This window comes from Lupinus angustifolius, chromosome LG05 (genome assembly GCF_001865875.1).
Source record: "Lupinus angustifolius cultivar Tanjil chromosome LG05, LupAngTanjil_v1.0, whole genome shotgun sequence".
Lineage (NCBI taxonomy): Eukaryota > Viridiplantae > Streptophyta > Magnoliopsida > Fabales > Fabaceae > Lupinus > Lupinus angustifolius.
Window position 1 is genome coordinate 21622511 of NC_032013.1, and position 6223 is coordinate 21628733.

Genomic DNA, 6223 nt, shown 5'->3' on the forward strand with positions numbered 1-6223 from the left:
ATTGAGTATGCATTGATTGGGTACAAATCTTTTCACATATACCACATGTATTACATTGATCGGAAAACAAATCAAACTTTTGTCCTTGTTATACACCCATTTTTGACTAGAACATTCTCCTCACATATTTTAAAAATAAAATTAAAACAAAACTATAAAAATATATAATTAGTGTAATCAATTGGATTGAAAAAAGTAAATAGTTATTTGATTTTATCAAAAATTGTAATAAAAATAAATTAAGGGTTTCAATTTGAAAATAAACAAATCTGATCAAATTGAATAATTTTATCATCAATTTGTTTTATAGTATAATAATTAAAATAAGATAATAACTGAATCATAATAAATTAAAGATAAAAAATATTTGGTAAATTCATAAGTACCCTCCATTTTTATAAATAAAAAAAAAAATATTTCAATCAATTTAATGGATCATTATTAGACTCATTAATATGAAAATATCATTTAAAAATATATTTGTAAAATATTAGAATGCAACCAATTTAATGAGTCATTAGTAAGACTCATTAATGAAGAAATATCAATTTGAAAAGAAAAAAAACATATGCTAAATATTAGAATTTAATCAACTCAATAGGTCATTAGTTGACTCATGAATGATGGAATACTAATAATTTGGAAAAAAAATATATGTTAAATATATGAATTCAATTAATTTAATCGATCATTAGTTGGGTGGTTTAATTTCTTAAAATATTTGGTCTATTTTCCCTATAAATACAAGGAAGAGACAACAAACACCCTTATAAATGGGTCATTTGTAGGGTGGCTTATTTTATAAGAATAGTATGTCAATTTCTCTTATAAATACAAGGAAGAGACAACACATTAGGACACAAAAATAAGAATTATAGAAAGCAAATTGAAGAATGGAAAATGTGCAAGAGAAAAGGAAGAATATACTTCATTATTGCTACCCTCTTTTCCTATGTGACAAAGGGCGATAAACAACTCTTCGTAAGTCTATTAGAATAGGAATATGTGATGGTGTTCACTTCTGTATCACAAATAAATTGTCTTTATGTTTGTATCACTTGTCCCCGCTGATAAGGATTTCTGTAGACAACACGGGTCTCTACAAGATGAGCATCCACATGTTGCCCATGTCACACTTGTCTCAGCACAATCAACCTGTCGCGCCGCCAAATCATCATTTGTGCATCGACACATGTCAAGGTATTATATTAGACTAAATGTTAAAGATTTGATTCCTCGAAGTAGTACTTGTTGGAAGAGACAATCAGACACCCTAAAAATGATTACTTCCTTACTCATATGGTGAGGCAATGTTTTAAATTACGGTTGTGGTCGCGATTATGGTCACGGTTGTGGTTATTGTATTTGCGATCATTGCGGTTGTTGTGATACATATTGCGGTTGTTCCAATGTGAATTATTTTGTGATTAAAATATATTTTTGAGAATCAATACAGCTTGATGTGGCCCAAATATAGTTATGTTGCAGTCCGATGCGGTCACATCATTATGATTCGGTGTTACACCAAAATGGTGATGTGATATGGTTGTGATGATTACCACAACTATAATATTACTGTCACATCACGTAATATAGTCCACAATTTGAATCACTCAGGTTATACAAAAAAATGATAGTATAATGAAAACAAAATAAATTTAAATATTAATAATTTATTATATTAATATTTAAATTTATTTCGTTGTCATCATACTATCATTTTTGTGGTGCCTCCTTCAGATTCAGAGAAATCAATGCGTGATTCATTGGGTGGAACACTCCAAGTGAAACCATGCATCAACCTTACAAACAACATAATAGTCATTGAAGTTTCAAGCATGATTCCAAGACAACTACGTCTTCCAGTGCTAAATGTTATCAAATTCAAACTTGGTTCAGTCAAAACCAAATTGGACCCATCACTCTTAAGATAGCATTCTGGTATGAATTTTAGTGGATCTTTCCAAACTCTAGGGTTTTGGCCAACTCCTTGTCTTGTTATCAAAATATGGCTACCCTCTGGGATAAAGTAATTAGCAACAATTGTATCTGACATTGAAGAATGGGCAACGTTAAAATCAACAATTGGGTGAAGACGAAAAGCTTCTCTTGCACAATCTTTGACATAGTTGAGCTTTGGAAAATCTGATTCTTGTACAAGCCTTCCCTTGCCAACAACATCATCCAATTCTTTTGTTGCTTTTTTTAAGTAGCTCAGGCTGATTTAACATTCAGCAAGTCCCCATTCTACTGCATTTGATGGATTGTCCACTGATGCAACCATTAGTTCCTACAATAGATAAGGATTTAAATAAACAACACTAAATAAAAAATCATTTAAATATTTATATGTAAACAAACCCTTTTTAATTGAGAGGGGATGGTCCTTACTCTTAGAAAACTTATTCCAAGAGTTGAATTTTCTTAGAATTGATGGCTTATATGTGAAGTAAATTTTTTTATCAATAATTGTTAGTATATTAGTATTTTTGTTGTGGGTGAGACTCAAATCCTTAACCTCCTTCACTCACTCCTTCACCCTAACCATCAAACTACCATATAACTCCCTTTTTTGTTATTGGTAAAACTCAAACCCACAACCTTATGGATCCCATTCCTTAAGCCTTCCATCTTCAGTGCAAGACCACCTTATGAATCCTTACGTAAACCAAATTAATATATATATTTTCTAAATTACTAAGTGATTAAGTAGTGTAATTAACAACCCAGTATTTAAAGTAAACTAATATAATGAGATGCCAATATATTATTTGTTTATCCTTACAAATCAAGTACTGTACATGACCAGAATAATTCTTTGGAACAGTGGCAGCCTCTTTTAAAATCATAACTGATAGAAATATCATTATTTTTCTGTTACCTATACCCTCTCTATCATCAAAGAAAAATGGTAGGTTTTAGTGACGATACTAACTAAAATGTTTATAATTATTGAATATTTACTAAAAATGACATACATATAATACATGATGCACCAACATCGAATATACATCCATTAAACTAACTTATCATCAAAACATAGCTAATAATATTACAAGAACCAATATAATAATTTTTAGTCACCCTATAGTTTTTGCATTGTTTTTCATATGCCCCTAAAAATGAAATATGAAAAGTAAGTGAAAGATACATAATTTAATTTGTTGTAAAATAAGTTTAAAGTTAGATATATTATATGGGTTTTGCAAACTAGTTCAAGTTAGAATATTTGTTATGGTGAGTATTATTTGAACTGTAAAGGCTAAAATATGCATGCACGTGATTTTTTTTAAAGTAATCATGTAGTTAATAATTAATTTTTAATTTTAATAATCTATATATATTTGTAAGACCCATATTTATCATTCTTACGGTTTTCATATTCTCACTTGATTCAGTCAATAAATATATATATATATATATATTGCCCCCCTCAAATATTTTAAAAAATTATTACAGAGATATTGTTTTTGGTATATTTTAAAATTTAACAACAAAACTTAAGGATAAGAGTGTAATATTTATGTATAATTAATGTAAAAATTTATACATGTTCACTACATCATCCATCATTCATTTAGATTAATTTTTTTTAAAGAGTTAATAAAGATTGAATATGAATGGTAGGTGATGAAGTGAAAAAATATAAAATTCATACATTGTTAGTGCATATATTCTTCTCTCAAAGAATAATACTTCTACATGACTTATTGGACAAGAAAAAAATTCAATATTCTCTTCAAAACTCTCACCCTTTATGAAGTTTCACTCTCTTTAGTATCACATGACATATTCCCCTCTCCTAATGTCTCTTTAGATAACTCTCCAACTCAAACCCATTTATTTTTTCACCTTAAAAATGTCATATTTGCTCTTTATAAATCAGTTTTCTTCGATTGCTTTTTTCATGGCATATTATCATATGCCTATGAAGTCATGACATGATTACTTATGATTTGTTTGTTTCTTGCATCAAATTTTATTCGTGGACGTTGTTATTATTTGTTAGTGAACTATTTTTTTATTAATTAATTTTAATTGGGTTATTCCATTGCTATGTACGATATTCTTAATTTCGTTATTTCTATCTTTATATATTTTTCTCTTCAAAAAATATTTGTATCAATCTCAATCATACATTATTTTGATTCTCTATTTGAAAGGATTGAAAAACTAACTTTATGCTCGATTCTTCTGAGTTTAAAATACATATAATGTTTATAAGAGATAATGAACTTATTTGTGCTTAGAAATATTTGGAATTTCTTCATATATTTGTTATGTTATATTTTTATCATGTTTCTTGGGAATTTAAACATGAAAGAATAACTCATTTTTACATTAAAAATTTATATATATTATAATGATTTCATATGTTATTTATGTATAAATCATAATGTTGCCCCCTCTAAAATTATGGTCAAGTTCCGCCATTGCATGGACCATAATATCATTTACGAGTCCTCTTCCAAATTTTGAAAAAGGAGCTAATGGTGCATGGAAGAAGATAGTTACCATAATTTGAGCTTTAATTTCCTCTATTGTCAATACTGCATTGTTATCTGCATCTTTCAATGAGATGAGAATGTCTAGCAAGTCTTCTTCACTTGTCTTTGTCCCATTATTCCATTGTTGAATTCTTTCTTCAATAATGGGATCATGATATTTCCTTAAGATATTAACTACTTTTTTCACTTCTCTTTTCTGACCATCTAAATCAAGTCCCCTCAAATATGGCATATAATCATAAATAAAAAAGGCCAAGAGGTAACTAACCATAGTAAAAATTGCTTCTACATGCCCCAATTCTTTAAAATCAGGTCCTCCATCTTCTCTACCCTTTCCAAAGTACATTCTATTAAAAACCAACTTCCTAATAATATTCCCACCATAATGCTAAGCAGCGTCCCTCACATCAACAAAGCCATCGTTCTTGCATTTATTATACACATATCGAACTAAGATATCAGCTTCTTCAACCCTTTTTCCGTAAAGCCATTGATGCTTCAATGGCGAAACCATCTCATTATTGATGACTTTCTTCATCTTCTTCCAATGTTCTCCGTAGGGCGCTCGAGCTGTGCTTAGATATCCAGGTGAGACATGTTAGAAATTATAAATTTCTAATTAAGGTGAGCATCATATATTTGATACAATGATATTAGCTATTTATTTTCGGGGTTACATTATAAGTGATCTAATTAATGACACCTCTTAGATTTCNATCCTAGGATTGGTATTTCACCAATCATTAAGGAATTTCTAACAAGTGGTATCAGAGCGTAGGTTCTGAATTTTATGATTCTTCATTAAGGGTGTTTTCCCCAATCTTGTATGAACCCTAATTTTAATTTGGGGATTACTGAATTATGCTTCCGCTGTTATGTGATAAAGATTGGATAGATTATTAGGGTTTTATTTTGTCATAGACAATGTTTCAGAATCACACCGTAAAAGAATAATAATAATAATAAAATATCAATTGAAACCAAGTAAAGAGAAGTTTCCATACCATGGATTCTTGTGTTTCTAGATGGAATTGATTTGTTGATGTGATTCTGTGGTTGGAAAATATGAGTAAAATGATTTTAATGTTTATGCTCTTGATGGAGGTTATAGACCATAGAGAGAAGGGCAAGGAAAGTATCGTTATAAAGACTGAGTTGGGTTAGGAATGGCATCTTCTTCTTAATTTCCCATCTCTTCATTCCTTTATATTATCTTCTTCTCAATTTGAAACTCTAAACCTTTTTTTTCCTTTAATTATTCACTCTCTCGTGCCAAGTTTGGATTTTAATTATAAAAAAAATTGGATGAAGAGTACGATGTGATTGTGCTTGGGACTGGTCTCAAGGAATGCATTCTCAGTGGTCTTCTCTCTGTTGATGGACTCAAGGTTCTTCACATGGATAGGAATGATTACTATGGAGGAGAGTCCACCTCCCTCAATCTTATTCAGCTTTGGAAGAGGTTCAGGGGAGATGACAAACCCCCTCCTCATTTGGGATCTAGCAGCGATTATAATGAGAGTGATCCTAAAACTCATAATAATTCTAAGATTATTAATTTTTAGTAATGGACCCATATTATTTTAATTTTTTGTCTGGTAATTATTTTGGATTAATTGATGTAATATGTTGCCAAAGTAACATCTATTGTAGAAATTAATTGAATTACACAGATGAGTATGAGATTATTTATGCGAATTGTGTTCGGCCCAAAG

General features: G+C 29.7%; 1 pseudogene; it reads right to left on the bottom strand.

Annotated features, from left to right (window-relative positions):
- LOC109347069 overlaps positions 1709–6223 on the bottom strand; it is a 7733-nt pseudogene continuing 3218 nt past the window's right edge.